This window comes from Schistocerca serialis, chromosome 1, assembly GCF_023864345.2.
Source record: "Schistocerca serialis cubense isolate TAMUIC-IGC-003099 chromosome 1, iqSchSeri2.2, whole genome shotgun sequence".
Classification (NCBI taxonomy): Eukaryota; Metazoa; Arthropoda; class Insecta; order Orthoptera; family Acrididae; genus Schistocerca; species Schistocerca serialis.
In genome coordinates, this window is record NC_064638.1 from 844,194,890 (window position 1) to 844,211,812 (window position 16,923).

A 16,923-nucleotide genomic window follows, 5' to 3' on the forward strand; every position below is an offset into this window, starting at 1 on the left:
TTATCCAGCTTTGGCAGACTGTTGTAAATTGTGAAGGAGAATATGTTATTGATGACTGTTATGTGTATCTGTTGTGTTTATTAAACTTATGGAAAAAGGCTACGAAGTTAATGAACCAACCCAATACTTTGGGAGACGACAAAGACAACATGCTCCACACATGCGAACGAATACTGATGGTCGAGGGCAAATCGACTCGCCAAAGACTTAAGTGTGACACGGTGCTCAGTCAGAGAGGCTGCTAAAGAGCCTTTATCGATGTATCGAAATTGATTAGAATAAGATTTCATAGATTATGGCAAATACAAGCATCGCGATACAGAATAAGGCGAAATACACTGTTGAGGAAATGACTGTGTTGAATAACAGGCACCAATAGACATTGAGCAATCATTTTGTTTGTTAAGCAAAAAACTACAATATATTCATCTAAACTTCAGCATTCGTCACAAATTTTCATTTACATAGTCATTCACACGTATTAATTAATAAAAACTATCCTTAAAATTGTATCGTATAACGCACGTGTGTCACTACATGTCAGCATTACAAGATACGTTCGTGTTATCTACTTTATACCGTAAAGAATTTCTGTACGTAGTTGCAGACGTCTGGTCACTGGTAGGATACTGAGAATATGCTGTCAGCCTACAGAGGAAAGCTCACAAAACTCTCGTATGACCCACCCTATATCACTGCTCATACGCGTCGGAGCCGCACAAAATAGGACTAATGGTGATATTTAACGAGTACAATGAAACGTAGTGTGAAAGCTAACAGAAGAACGTCACGGAAATTATGGGAAGACTGAACTCAAAAAAGCAAATGGCTCGGAGCACTATGGGACTTAACATCTTAGGTCATCAGTCCCCTAGAACTTAGAACTATTTAAACCTAACTAACCTAAGGACATTACACACATCCATGCCCGAGGCAGGATTCGAACCTGCGACCGTAGCAGTCCCGCGGTTCCGGACTGCAGCGCCTAGAACAGCAAAAAGACTGAACTGATCTACGTTTTAAGACAGACGTCAACTATGACGGAAAATTTTGCTTACGAAATTCGTAAAACCGTGTTACGACAGGAATTTAGGGATCCACAGCGCCGTAGGTATCGCTGCGACGGAACGCTGCCGAAGGGATGGCGGAAAGGAGAACAGACAAATTGCCGCGCGCATAGGCATCAGAGTTAATTTCGTAGTTATTTTTCCTGCGTTCTATACCCGACTAAAATGTTGTACAAACGGAAATACCCAGTACCACGCATTTCACAGTGATTCGCTGAGCATAAATGTAGATGTAGGTACGATATCTATTTAGTATATTAGTTTCGGTATTTATTGTATTTATTGTACTCCTTTAATGCGAGAGGCACTGCTAGGCACGCCAAAATCAATAATCGTTTAGTAGCGTCCCCACATCTGTTTGAAGCGTTGCCATTAAGTGTTTTGATATGAAAGTCGTGTATGACAAATGCAGAGAGCCGAAATTTAATTGGATCTTTGGAGCGAGCTGCAGCGCGACTGCGTGTCTCGTCGCAGCCGCCCTGGTAGATGGGATTAAGGGAGGCGACGTTACACCGTATCACTTCCCCGGCAAACAACGTCGAGAACGCTCCGCGCGACCGATCTTCCCTTCCTTTGTTCTGCTCCCCTTTGTTCCGGGTGCCGCAAGCTTCTCCAAGGTTTCTATTATTTCAGCGAGCTCGATAAATCCGTTGCACACTGACAATACCAGCTGTTAATACAAACCCACTCAAGACGATAGCGACAAGAAAGCTATAAAGTACCATTATTGCAGCCTCTAGTGTTCCCTAGCGCGGTAAGGAAATGAATAAACTTGAGGCGTTCAGCAGTCCATGAGGAAGTCGAGTGTCACCACAAATTTGTATTATCATGGTTTCTCTGAGTCTGGGGCCCAAATTATATCTGAAAAGTGAAGATGGTGATAATGCGAAACAGTGTTGTAATACGAAAAAAAAGGATTTTAATAATATATAGAATAACGTTTTCAGACTGCTTGTGCTACCCGCCGACAGCTTTAGTTACCACAACTGTAACGATCGGCTACAGTCACAAGTGGCAGCAAATATCAATAACTCATTGTGCACCACCACGAACTGAAGCATTTTTTATTGTAACTCCAAAATATTTTACGAGTTGAGATTCAAATACTTTTTCTTTATTGTCAGGTCAACATCCTGTTTCTACTTTGTAATTTTGTACCAGATTTAAACGCACAAATGAGTATTGTAGTTACTCGAAACTATTTATCACAAGTCCTGTTTCGTAAGAGGCGTCAGATGGGCGTTCCATATTACAAACATTAATTTGTTTTGTTGGTGCCACTAAGAAGCAGGCTATGTCTTGAAAAAAGAGGACTGCAAAAGAAATAGCATTCTAGAGATATGTTTACGACAATAATGGTTGCAAAGGATAAAATTAAAACCCTCTTTGTCAGAAAAATTTGAACAGACACACTGCATGGAATTTAGAGCTTGTGAAGAGGTTCCCATCAGTATGTGCCTAAAACATGATAACAAACAGATCGAAAATGAATACGATGTTAAATACTTCGGACACAGCTTGATAATAAATTCAGCTGGGAAGAGCACATCACAGAACTCTTGAAGCTCCTAAACAAATCTCCATTTGAAACACGGATGTTGTCAGACACAGGGTGTACAAAAATGAAAAAGCTGACATACTATGCTTCCTTTCATTCCATAATGTCGTATAGTATTATTTTCGATATTTTCTGGGGTAATATTTTCTGGAGTAACTCATCAAGCGAGGATAAAGTTTTACGAGTGCAAAAAACGTGTAATAAGAACTATTTGTGCTGGGAACTCAAGAAGATACTGCAGAGGCCTATTTATGGAACTAGGGACATTAACATTTATTCCTTAATGAAATTTGTCATTAAAATATATCTCTTTTTCAAACTAACAGCTCAGTTTATAGACCAAAAGGAAGAAGAATCTTCATAAAGATTTAGTCACCTACTTTGGTCCTAAAAGGTGTCCATTATTCAGGAACACACATTTTCAATACTTTGCCAGCAGCAACAAAAAGAAAATTTAACTACTTTCGAAGAGCGACATCTTTCCACCAGACGGTGTATAATTATTTTTTATTTTCCAAACTACTCATTATCAAATGTGTCTCTGATAACATACGTGAGTACACCATCGTTATTAATTTAAAAATCAATTGTTATGCATAATTGTACAAAGCAGAGTCGTCGAACGTTCTCATCTTGCAACATTTCATAGGAAACTCACTGTATAGACTCATTCAACGTACTGTCACATATGCCTAAATACCAATAAATTTCAGTTTAAGAGGCGACTACAGTATCTGTTGGTGATCAACTCCTTTTACACCATTGATGAATTTCTTAGTAGAAACAACTGATGTGTATGTGATTTGTAATGTAAAATAACGAGAATATCAGTATAATCTGACTTTTAGACAAATTAAGAGCAGCAATGCGATCATTGTGAATAAATGTTATAAAGTGGTTCTTCTATTAAGTGTTTATTACTTCATAAATGAAAATATGTTCAAAAATGTTTTGACTCATTCCACATCCATGACGATGATTTCACTTCGGATCTGTAGAAGGTACATTCGCATATTAGTTTTTCATTGTAAATGTTTATAGTGTATTGTTGTTCTACTGGCATGTTCTGCATCCTGGGCAATCTCATGACAGTGGGTCAATTGGAACGAAAAGTACATCTAATGTAATCTAAATGAAGCAGCAAGAGGTTTCAGTGCACCAAACTTCAGAAAGCTGGTTTGCAAAGTAAGCAGATGTAAATAGATTATCGCATCAAATATTAGACAGAAAAAAACCAGTTCCTCTGCAAGAAACTGAAAAAGAACTTACTCATTATTGTCTATAGCTGGAAAAGATGTTCTATAGACTAACGTGTAGCGACATAAGGTGAATGCTGTATCAGTTGGTGGTAACAACTGGCATCCGCAACTCATTCAGTGACAGAAACGGCATGGTTCGATCACTTCAAGAATGGGCCCAAGAATCAGTTTCCATACGAAAGTTGAAGAGACGTCATTCGCTGGAACCGTAGTCTTCAACTGATACAGTCTCATGAACTTTGTTGACCTTTTGGAAGCAGAATACACTTAATGTTATCCACTTGATCTGATCTTTAACGTTGACATCTACAAACAAAAATTCCATATGTAACTGGCGTGACTGAAAGGAAGCCGATAGGAACTCTCACTACAGCAGTGATGACAAATTTTTCATGCATATGTGTCAGCGGGAACTCCGTGGCTCTGATGACGATATTTCCGTGGACGAGACAGACATGACGGGTGCGTCGCCTGGAGCTTTTTGAAAGATATTATCCTTCCGGCTGGGTACAGTCCTATCTATTCGCCCACATAGTTGGACATACAGGATCTACGGTTGACTCGGTAGGTTTGCTTGGACGGACAGTATTCTTGTATCAGCAATATAGACGTCATACTAAAGGCAAAAGATCATGATGCGACCGTCCTCTGTTTGTCACATCAAGCTGTTCACAAACTATTCTGAGATAGCAACAGTCATGGATTACTTCTTAATATCGTGTCGACCTAGTGCCCGACGTAGTATAGGAACTCGACGTGGCATGAACTCAAGAAGACTTTGGAAGACGCCTGTAGAAATATTGAGCCACGCATCCGCTATAGCAGTCCATAATTGCGAAAGAGTTGCCGGTTCAGGAGCTTGTGCACGAACTAATCTCTCGATTACGTCCCATGAATTTTCTACGGGATTCACGGCAGGCGATCTGTATGGTCAAATATTCGCTCGAATTGTCTGGACCATTCTTCAAACCAATCACGAATATTTGTGGCCCGCCGGCCAGAGTGGCCGAGAGGTTCTAGGCGCTACAGTCTGGAACAGCGCGACAGCTACGGTATCAGGTTCGAATCCAACCTTGGACGTGGGTGTGTGTGATGTCCTTAGGTTAGTTAGGTTTAAGTAATTCTAAGTTCTACATGACCGATGACCTCAGCAGTTAAGTCCCATAGTGCTTGTAGCCATTTGAACATTTGTGGCCCGTTGACAAGGCGCATTGTCATTTATAAAAGTTCCATCGTTGTTTGGGAGCATGAAGATCCATGAATGGCTACAGATGGTCTCCAAGTAGCCGAAAACAAGCATTTCTAGTCGATGATTGATTCAGTGGATCAAAGGACTTTTATTTATTATAGGGCCACCAATAGTTGCACAATGCTTTGTTGACAACTATGATTCATGGCTTCGTGGGGTCTGTTCCACTCTCGAACCCTACCTACCATTAGCTCTTACCAACCGAAATCGGTATTCTTCTGATCATACCACGGTTTTCCATTCGGCTTGGGTCCGACTGATATGGTCACGAGGCCAGAAGGTGCGCTGGAGGCGATGTCATGCTGGTAGAAAAGACATTAGGGTCAGTCGTCAACTGCAATAGCACATTTAACGCCGCACTGTCCTAAAGAATATGTTCGTCGTACGTCCCACATTCATTTCTGCGGTTATTTCACGCAGTGTTACTTGTCCGTTACACTGACAACTCTACGCAAACGCCGTTGTTCTCTGCCGTCAAGTAAGGATCGTCGACCACTGCGTTGTCCGAGGTGAGAGGTAATGACTGAAATTTGATATTGTCGGCAACGCTTTTGACACTCTGGATCTCGAAATACAGAATTCCCTAACGATTTCCGAAATGGACTCTCCCATGCGACTAGCGTCGACTACCGTTCCGAGTTGAAAGTCTGTTAATTCCCGTCGTGTAGCCATGATCACGTCGGAAACTTTTTCACATGAATTACCTGAGTACAACGACAACTGTGCCAATGCACTGCCATTTTACACCTTGTGTACGCGATACCGCCGCCATCTGCATATTTGCGTGTCGCTATCCAACGATTTTTGTCACTTGATAGGACTTTCATGGACTCCCTGAAGACACGTTACAGTGAAGCGGTTATACAGGCCCTAATAAAAGACGCCATGCATACTGTGAAATGACAGTACCGCAACGTGAGTTGTTTTAAGTAAAACACGATACTAGCGGTTCTAGGCGCGCAGTCCGGAACCGCACGACTGCTACGGTCGCAGGTTCGAATCCTGCCTCGGGCATGGATGTATGTGGTGTCCTTAGGTTGGTTAGGTTTAAGTAGTTCTAAGTTCTAGGGGACTGATGACCACAGATGTTAAGTCCCATAGTGCTCAGAGCCTTTTGAACCAAGAATGTTAAAACACGATACTTCAAAAAGCCATATCAAAAAACTGTTGTTCATATGATGATAAAACTTGATTTTCGCTAGTATGGAGTACAACAATGAAACATAGTTGATATCAGCGCTATCTTGGTGTTAGGGTGAAGACTTTTAACCATGACCTCACTCTAAAACACGTTCCATATGGCGGAAGAAGATTCCTGGTAGCCAGCAGTCTGTTGCCAGTTTTCAGGCACGATGTGAAAACTGCTACCACCAATACTGGCTGAGAGCCACAGATCTGTAACTGCGGCAGCACTGAGTCGCCAAAGACACACAAAAAATATCGCATTACGTAACTCACAGTGGCAGGCGCGGTAAACAGCTGCACCAAGCACTCTTGAGACGTAGACTGAAAATGAAATCCGTGCTAAGGGCCAAAAGTGAAAAAGTTCGGTTTAATATCAGAATGTGGTACAAGGCATAACACTACTCAGTTAAAACCAGGATATCTAGTATTCACTCTGGAAATAGTTCAAATAATCGCCACAAAAATGCACGTGGATTAATGTGCCACCAGTTCTGAAGTAAAATCTGGGCTGTGTGCCAAACGCTCGGAGCTGCCGTGTGAACGCTGCTGTTAATTTGAGTTTATGATTCCATAGTTTACCAGGCAATAACTATTTATTAATAAACTGTTTATTTAGTGCTGTATAGTACTGTTTTCTGTGGTAGACGTGGTAAAGAAATTAGGAATTGTTTCTCAACACAAGAAAACGCTTAGACCTGCAGGGAGATCCCAGAATAACAGCCGGGACGTGATAGTGCTTGAAAAATAATCTCCATGTGTTGAGGTAGGTTTAAATACATCTATAAGTTCATACACTTACTTTGTTGTTTATTAATAGCTTAAAGTAGCAATCCTTCGGCTTTTAATGTTATGGTTGTTTGTTTTTCCGTTGTTATTCTTAGTACAAAGCAGCAAAAAACATGTTATTAGGCGCAATGGTAACTCATGTAAAACCTTTCTTTCTTATTTTGTAGCTTCCATGACGGTGCCGATATGAATGCAAAAGCATGTCTTCGATCAAAAACTGACCCTCTTTAATCACTTTCATGAAGTAGGAGGTAATGTCAAGCAAAATTCGTATCTAATGGAAACAGAAATATTTGTGAAGTTAAACGTGGGCGACAGGGGTAGTACACGGATGCGGAAGAAAGTCTAAGCCAGACTAGCGTATTTTTTTACAGTTCCTGACCCATAGGTGACATCAACAAGTGTGCAAGCAAACATTTCTGAAAATCCATGGCCTTACAAAGCGTGGGATAGAGACCTTACTCAAATCGCAAAAGCACACTGATGTTTCCCACGTTGGACAAAATGGTTCAAATGGCTCTGAGCACTATGGGACTCAACTGCTGAGGTCATTAGTCCTCTAGAACTTAGAACTAGTTAAAACCTAACTAACCTAAGGACATCACAAACATCTATGCCCGAGGCAGGATTCGAACCTGCGACCGTAGCGGTCTTGCGGTTCCAGACTGCAGCGCCTTTAACCGCACGGCCACTTCGGCCGGCCACGTTGGACATATGGGGAATAAAACCAAAGCGAGGAAATATACAGATGATGATATAAGGCACGTACACGTTGAAGGTTTGTTCAAAAACGAATTAAAATGGAAACAATAAAAGGATACGTACTACTACTGTTGAAACTTGAAGGGAGATTTAAAAACCAGGAAAAGGAAGATTGGAAAAATTCCGTACCTGAATGAAGAAAACGGTTTTTTTTATGGAGAGTTAGTTCAGTAATGTAGTTTTATTTTTAAGACAGTTTTTCTGCACTGTTTGTCGTTTTCTAAAATTGTACCTTCGAAAAGACATTAAATTTGATTTTTTGTTAGTAATAAATTGAGTGAAAAATATTTTTGGTCTTTTTCTGAACTAAACCTTACCCTGCTTTTTGCTGGCTGCACTTTAAATGAACGAATACAAATATGTGTTCCATGCCATTGTAAAAATGTAGACGCACTTACCTGTCTTTTCCTTTATTTGAATTTTGGACATACCCCGGTTGTTTACAGGGGAAATACTGTTATCATGAAGGTAAAAACTGTTTGATCAATTAAACTTTGCTATGTCTTTGCCATAAAATGTTAGACGCCAATTAACGCAAAAAAAAACTTGCCAACAGAGCCAAACTGTTATTTTTAGGGGTTTATTGGGTTACTACTCAACACTTTCATTTTGGCACTTAGCACGAATTTTATAGACAATCTTTAAAGATCAGGGCTCAACGTTCTCCACTTGGCGAAGAACTACAGGCTAATCAGCCTCCTCCCATAACTGTAAAATGTGTTCGAGAAGCTGTTACTGCAACTTAAAGAAGAGGCATTCTGTGCCACAACCGACACGAGTATTTCGGCACATTTCCTTTAACTCAGTGTAGCACGATGGACTCATGCATAAATTACGAACACATGGCATTCACGTGTCACATGTGAGACTTTTCCAGAACTGTCTCAGAGACACGACGTTTCACGTTCGAGTGGATAGCGGAATAATGAGCACAGAATACTTGTGGGTGTACCTGCAGACTCTGTCATAGGACCGAACCTCTACTCGCTGTACGCAGCTGACCTACCGCACAAAGACTCAAGCCAAACACGCTCTGTACGCAGACGCCACAGCTGTCTACAGCTGCAGCAAGAGCACTGATATGGTGCATCAGCGTCTGTAAACTGCAAGGGATTATCTGCCTAGGCTGTGAGATAGGGCCTGTCCTGCGACCTGGACAAGAGCCGGATAGTTCTTTGTGGCTAAGGGGCGGTGGTGCCAACGGTATCGGTGCGGGTAAGATCTGTACTGTGGTGTTCCAGAGTCACAACAGACCAATGTCTAACGTGGTGCCAGCGCACGGAAGACATTTTGTAGAATAACAAACAGCACAACAAATAATTAAGCATCTCTTGTGCGGTTTCTTCATTATACAGTTGCGGCTGCCCCATAAGAAGAAGTCTTTGTACGTAGAAGACATCAGGGGAAAAGCACTGGGCACACTGAGTCAACTTTACCCACTACTTAACCGCACATCATCGCTGCTTGGCCCACTAGCTCTTCATACTGTACAATGGCCGTTGTGGGAATATGCATTGGGGGGGGGGGGGAGGAGAGTAGTTACAACACGTCTGAAACCAATTACGTACGTCTACGCAGAATTCTCGAAACTGGCACGTCAGTCCCATGGGACTTTTCTCGGAGAAACTGGAAGTCTTTGCAGACATACACAATGTGACCAAAAGTATCCGGACACCCTCAAAAACATACGTGTTTCATATTAAGTGAATTTTGCTGCCATCTACTGCCAGGTACTCCATATCAGCGACCTCAGTAGTCGTTAGACATTCTGAGAGGGCAGAATGGGGCGCTCCGCCGAACTCACGGACTTCGAACGTGGCCAGGTGATTGGGTGTCGCTTGTGTCACACGTCTGTACGCGCGATTTACACACTCCTAAACATCCATAGGTCCACTGTTTCCGATGTGATAGTGAAGTGGAAACGTGGAGGGACACGTACAGCAAAAAAGCGTGCAAGCCGACCTCGTCTGTTGACTGACTGAGACCGCCGACAGTTGAAGAGTGTCGTAATGTGTAATAGGCAGATATCTATCCAGAACGTCACACAGGAATTTCAAACTGCATCAGGATCAACTGCAAGTACTGCGACAGTTAGGTGGGAGGTGGGAAAACTTGGATTTCATGGTTGAGCGGCTGCTCATATGCCACACATCACGCCGGTAAATGCCAAACGACGCCTCGCTTGGTGTAAGGAGTGTAAACATTGGACGATTTAACAGTGAAAAAACGATGTGTGGAGTGATGAATCGCGGTACACAATGTGGCGATCCAATGGCAGGGTGTGGGTATGGCGTATGCCCGGTTAACGCCGTCTGCCAGCGTGTGTAGTGCCAACAGTAAAATTCGGAGGCGGTGGTGTTATGGTGTGGTCGTGTATTTCATGGAGGGGGTTGCACCCCTTGTTTTTTTCGTGGCACTATCACAGCACAGGCCTACATTGATGTTTTAAGCACATTCATACTTCACACTGTTGAAGAGCAATTAGGGGATGGCGATTAAATCTGTCAACACGATCGAGCACCTGTTCATAATAAACCGCCTGTGGTGGAGTGGTTACAAGACAGTAACATCCCTGCACACCTTCCTGACCTTAATCCTATAGAACACCTTCGGGATGTTTTGGAACGCTGGACTTCGTGCCAGGCCTCTCCGACAGACATCGATACCTCTCCTCAGTGCAGCACTCCGTGAAGAATGGGCTGCCATCAGAGGTGTACAAACCCCCCTTGCAGCCTGCTTGCCCCTAGCTCCTCTGCAACCATTCATGCAGATCTGCCTGCCGCGACGTAAACACAAGAGTCCCGCGTGTGCTGAGGCATAGTGGGCCGACTTGGGCTTCCGCAAGCCCGGGCTACCTGGGTTCCCGCAGGCCTGCCAAGCTTCACGGGACCCGCTCAGCTTGCTGCGCCTGACAACAGGTTGCGCTGTCAAGCTACCGTGACTAGAGTAGCCAGGTAGTTAGCCCCGCAGTTCATTTATCGCAACGGTGGGGGCAGCACAATGAATAGGTCGAACCTTAGTGAGATTGAAAAACAATTGACAACTGGCGAATACATGCTGGTAACGAAACAGAGCACAAGTGCCGCATGGGAAACGTTTTCGTGTGTTTATGAGGCCGCTTCAAATAAATCAGTAGGTGTCTCAATGCAAACTATGTAAAAAGCTCTTAAGTACTTATTCGGGAACTTCGAGTATGTTACGATAAGTGTGCAAATTTGACAAGCAGTTCCCTCACTACGTAAATATCTTAAAAGAGGACAAAGATTTAGTGGCCGAAAAGTGCGTCGAAATGTGTGCTAAGGACCTGAGACCATTTAGCAGTAAAGGGGGAGAAGGGTTTCTTAATTTAGGGCAGACACTGATCGGCATAGGTAAAAAATATGGCTCAGTTGATATTAAAAATATTATGCCTTCCCGAGTGACAGTAGCTAGGAAAGTTCAAACCTTAGCTGATAAAGTGCGCAGCAAAATGCTCCCAGATATAGTGCATGCGATTTGTTCTGGTATATGTGCCAGTACAATTGAACTATGGACAGACAATTACAAAGGGTTGCATTACATGTCCGAGACAATGCATTACATAAATTCAGTCTGGCGTTTGAATAAATATGTACTGATGTGCTCTGCGTTTCCTGACTGCCCAAAAACTGGCTCGGATATTCGAAACGAGTTGGAAGATCGTTTAGAAACTATGGGTGTTTCTCGTGAAGACATTGCCAAAATTACGTTTCTCACAGACCAGGGCAGTAACATTGTCAAAGCTCTCGAACTACACTCCTGGAAATTGAAATAAGAACACCGTGAATTCATTGTCCCGGGAAGGGGAAACTTTATTGACACATTCCTGGGGTCAGATACATCACATGATCACACTGACAGAACCACAGGCACATAGACACAGGCAACAGAACATGCACAATGTCGGCACTAGTACAGTGTATATCCACCTTTCGCAGCAATGCAGGCTGCTATTCTCCCATGGAGACGATCGTAGAGATGCTGGATGTAGTCCTGTGGAACGGCTTGCCATGCCATTTCCACCTGGCGCCTCAGTTGGACCAGCGTTCGTGCTGGACGTGCAGACCGCGTGAGACGACGCTTCATCCAGTCCCAAACATGCTCAATGGGGGACAGATCCGGAGATCTTGCTGGCCAGGGTAGTTGACTTACACCTTCTAGAGCACGTTGGGTGGCACGGGATACATGCGGACGTGCATTGTCCTGTTGGAACAGCAAGTTCCCTTGCCGGTCTAGGAATGGTAGAACGATGGGTTCGATGACGGTTTGGATGTACCGTGCACTATTCAGTGTCCCCTCGACGATCACCAGTGGTGTACGGCCAGTGTAGGAGATCGCTCCCCACACCATGATGCCGGGTGTTGGCCCTGTGTGCCTCGGTCGTATGCAGTCCTGATTGTGGCGCTCACCTGCACGGCGCCAAACACGCATACGATCATCATTGGCACCAAGGCAGAAGCGACTCTCATCGCTGAAGACGACACGTCTCCATTCGTTCCTCCATTCACGCCTGTCGCGACACCACTGGAGGCGGGCTGCACGATGTTGGGGCGTGAGCGGAAGACGGCCTAACGGTGTGCGGGACCGTAGCCCAGCTTCATGGAGACGGTTGCGAATGGTCCTCGCCGATACCCCAGGAGCAACAGTGTCCCTAATTTGCTGGGAAGTGGCGGTGCGGTCCCCTACGGCACTGCGTGGGATCCTACGGTCTTGGCGTGCATCCGTGCGTCGCTGCGGTCCGGTCCCAGGTCGGCGGGCACGTGCACCTTCCGCCGACCACTGGCGACAACATCGATGTACTGTGGAGACCTCACGCCCCACGTGTTGAGCACTTCGGCGGTACGTCCACCCGGCCTCCAGCATGCCCACTATACGCCCTCGGTCAGAGTCCGTCAACTGCACATACGGTTCACGTCCACGCTGTCGCGGCATGCTACCAGTGTTAAAGACTGCGATGGAGCTCCGTATGCCACGGCAAACTGGCTGACACTGACGGCGGCGGTGCACAAATGCTGCGCAGCTAGCGCCATTCGACGGCCAACACCGCGGTTCCTGGTGTGTCCGCTGTGCCGTGCGTGTGATCATTGCTTGTACAGCCCTCTCGCAGTGTCCGGAGCAAGTATGGTGGGTCTGACACACCGGTGTCAATGTGTTCTTTTTTCCATTTCCAGGAGTGTATATCAGCGTATTCCATGCAAGGCTCATAGTATAAACACAGTCTTGAAATATGTCCTGAGCGAACAGTTTTTGAAAGATAATGTTCTGCATATATTAGCCATTCTTAATACAGTGCGGGCTACGGTGTCCTACCTCAAGAGAAGAGGTCTCTGTGTGAGACTGAACTCATCTCTAAAGCAGTGGATTTCAACTCGTTGGAATAGTTATTTTGACATGCTTGTATCAGTCCATTCTCAGATTGATTCAGTGAAGGCTATCTTACATAACGAAGGTGCCACTGATAAGATGCTGCGCTATGACCACCATATAACTGGCCAGCTTATAGCATTTCTGAAGCCGTTTAATGAAGCCACAGTTGATCTAGAGGGTGACAAGGAGCCAACCTTAGATTTAATTCTACCGTGGTTTTATGCCTTAAAAGCTCACTGTACTGTACGGGATAACGATGAATAGGTTTGTAATTTTATTCCATCTGAATATTATAGAACCACTTGTGAATCATGTATGTTGATAAAATGTATTTTCAAGACATGAAATCTTAGAAACAAGCCTCCCGTGCCTTCCTAGAACAGAAAATGTTCGTTAGTATGTTGCATAAAATTGCAACTTTTATGGTGCCTAACTACCGCACATTAAGAACGTTAACCGAGGATGTATCAGTCCATTCTCAGATTGATTCAGTGAAGGCTATCTTACATAACGAAGGTGCCACTGATAAGATGCTGCGCTATGACCACCATATAACTGGCCAGCTTATAGCATTTCTGAAGCCGTTTAAAGAAGCCACAGTTGATCTAGAGGGTGACAAGGAGCCAACCTTAGATTTAATTCTACCGTGGTTTTATGCCTTAAAAGCTCACTGTACTGTACGGGATAACGATGAAGAGGTTTGTAATTTTATTCCATCTGAATATTATAGAACCACTTGTGAAACATGTATGTTGATAAAATGTATTTTCAAGACATGAAATCTTTGAAACAAGCCTCCCGTGCCTTCCTAGAACAGAAAATGTTCGTTAGTATGTTGCATAAAATTGCAACTTTTATGGTGCCTAACTACCGCACATTAAGAACGTTAACCGAGGATGAAAAAATTGATGTTTACCAAGCAGCACGACAGATGTGTGCTGAAGGTAAGCTCCTAAGATAATGCATATATTCTTCATATACATATACATGGATACTCAGGAAGGTACACGCAAGGGCTTGGTTGAGGGTTCATCGAACCACTTTGAACTTATTTGTCTCGTATTCTCGAATTTCGCGCGGAATAAAACACCTACATCTCTGTCTGAGCGCTGCTTTTTTGTATTTTATTCTGATGATCATTTCTTCCAATGTAGATGGGACTCAACAATATATCTTCGAATTCGGAGGTGTAAGTTGGTGATCGAAATTTCATATATCGATCGCGCCACGTCAAAAAACGCCATTGTTTAATGATTCCCACCCCAACTCCTGTATAATTTCCGCGACACACTTTCCCCTGTTTCACGATAATACCAAACGAGCTGCCCTTCTTTAGACTCTTTCGACCTCCTCCATCAATCGTACCATAAAAGGCTTTCCAACTGCGTAGCAATGCTCCAAAAGAGTGTTTTGTCATTAAAACGCCTACAACATTTTCTGTGTGTCCATTCCTATTTAAGTAGGTCGTAATTGTAATCAGAGGTATTAAGTAGAAATACAGCCTTTAGATTTCACTGGTTGATCTTGTAAACGAAGTTTAACGGACTTAGTTTACTACACATGCGGATAACCTCGCTGTTTTCATTATTTATTGCCAGCTGCTAATTTTCACGCCAAAAATATATATCTTATTTAAATCGTCCTGCAGTTAGCTTTGATCTTCAGGTGACTTTACTGGACGATAAATGATAGCATCATCTAAAAACTGTTATAATTTCAACTATGTGTAGTACTGGCTTCACATTTTTCTGAAAATATTAATTGGAACCTGTATAGTTTCAGTACAAAAGCCCAATCACAGCACCCAAGAAACAAATCCAGGACCGTACAAAATGGCGAAATTTGAGGACTGGGCAGAAGAGTCTCCTCTCCTACACGATGAAGTCAGCAGACACTTGCAAGAATACTCTGTGAACGAGGGAGGTATTCTACAGTGGTGGAAAAATAACTCCCAACGACTTCCTCGACTTGCGTGTGTGGCAAGAAAAATATCAAATATACCAGCCACTAGCGCCTCTAGAGAGAGAATTTTTAGTTGCGCTCGAAACCTAGTTAGCGAAAAACGATCACTTCTTAATGCAGACAGACTTAACGCTCTCGTCATAATTAATTCGAACACTAATCAGCAGACACATTAAGAATACAGTAGAACATTAAACAGGAAACGATGAGTTTGAATGCAAATTTACTAATTAAGAGTGCAGTTTTCTTTCTTGTGCTTTCTGGGCGTCTATTTCTGAGATAGAAATTTTGTAATGCATACAGTTCATTTTTATTTTAGACTAAACTTTCTGATTTCAGTCCTCCAAAGTGACATTTATTATTGTTTGTAAACCATTTTCTGTTACTTGTGTTTGCAAAAGTAGCCAAATATTTTAGGAAATATCTGGTTTGGCCTAAATCATACTTTCAGGGGAACTGAAGGAAAATTTGCAAAAATTTTATATTGAAAAGTGTTCTGCAAATAAAATATTCATTTGTGGATTAAGGCAATACACATTATGAGTTTAAATTACAATTTATTTTGTTGAGTGCCCCACACATTGCGAAATGTAATTTTATTCCTGTATTTCTATATTAAGGGGAATCCCACAAGCAGGGTCAAGATGCTGAAGACCTAGACACTACAAATGCTTTTAAAATGAAGAGCGTCTTTTTCCACGAATGTATTGTAGTAGGAATATAATGGAAACTCTGAGCCACTCTCCACAGCGTTTACGTCTGCGTCATGAGGGTTCAGACTTGTCGTTTAGAACTGTGTTATGAGGGTCTACAGTCGTCGTTTAGATTTGCATCATGCAAGTAAACAGTCGTCGTCTAAGTCTGCATCATGAGGGTCCGAACTGTGATCCCTCATGACGCACACTTAGACTACAAGTGTGCACTCTCATGATGCAAACGTAGACGTCGCGAAAAATGGCTCAGAGTCGCCATTGTATTCCCAGTAGTATAGTTTTCAGACGAACTGGATACGAAACAAATGCTTCGATTTTGTTAAAATGCATTTTGGCAATTTAGAATGATTTTGCCAACTTCGAATGAATTCACAGAACCAGTAAAATACATCCTGGAAAAGTAGTTAAATATTTGTATAACTGGTGTCATACTTGGCTGAAACATACTAAAGTTAAAGAATCTAGACTTCCAAAATCTTAATTCGGTTCTCACTGCAGTACAGTGGTTATCAGGGGCGTAGATAATTGATTCTTCTGGGGAGAGGACCAATCTTCTTTTTGGGGGGGGGGGGGTGGAGGTTCACTTCTTTAGTACAATTGTCTATCCGTTTTGGTGTTGCAAACTGCAACACAGACTGCATTGCGTTCCACTAAAACAAAAAACACTATGTTCATGGGCTCGGGGGGGGGGGGGGGGGAGGCTGGGTGGGGTGGCAACCCCTGCCCCCCCCTCCCTGTTATCTACGCCCCTGGTGGTTATCTGTAGCTTTTAGTGTACAAAGGAGCTCCATTTTCAGTGATTGTTCTGCTTGCTACACAAACCTGTTTGAGATGTCATCTGATGGTCGTTCGAATTGAGAATATACAGTATTAAGAGATTGTGAAGTCTCGAAGAAATCCTTTTATATCTGACGACTAGCTGAAAACCTGGCGTTGCCTGGGCGTTTATTTATTCCATACTCTCGTAGTCCCTCTTCCCTCCCCTATTTTCTCTCTA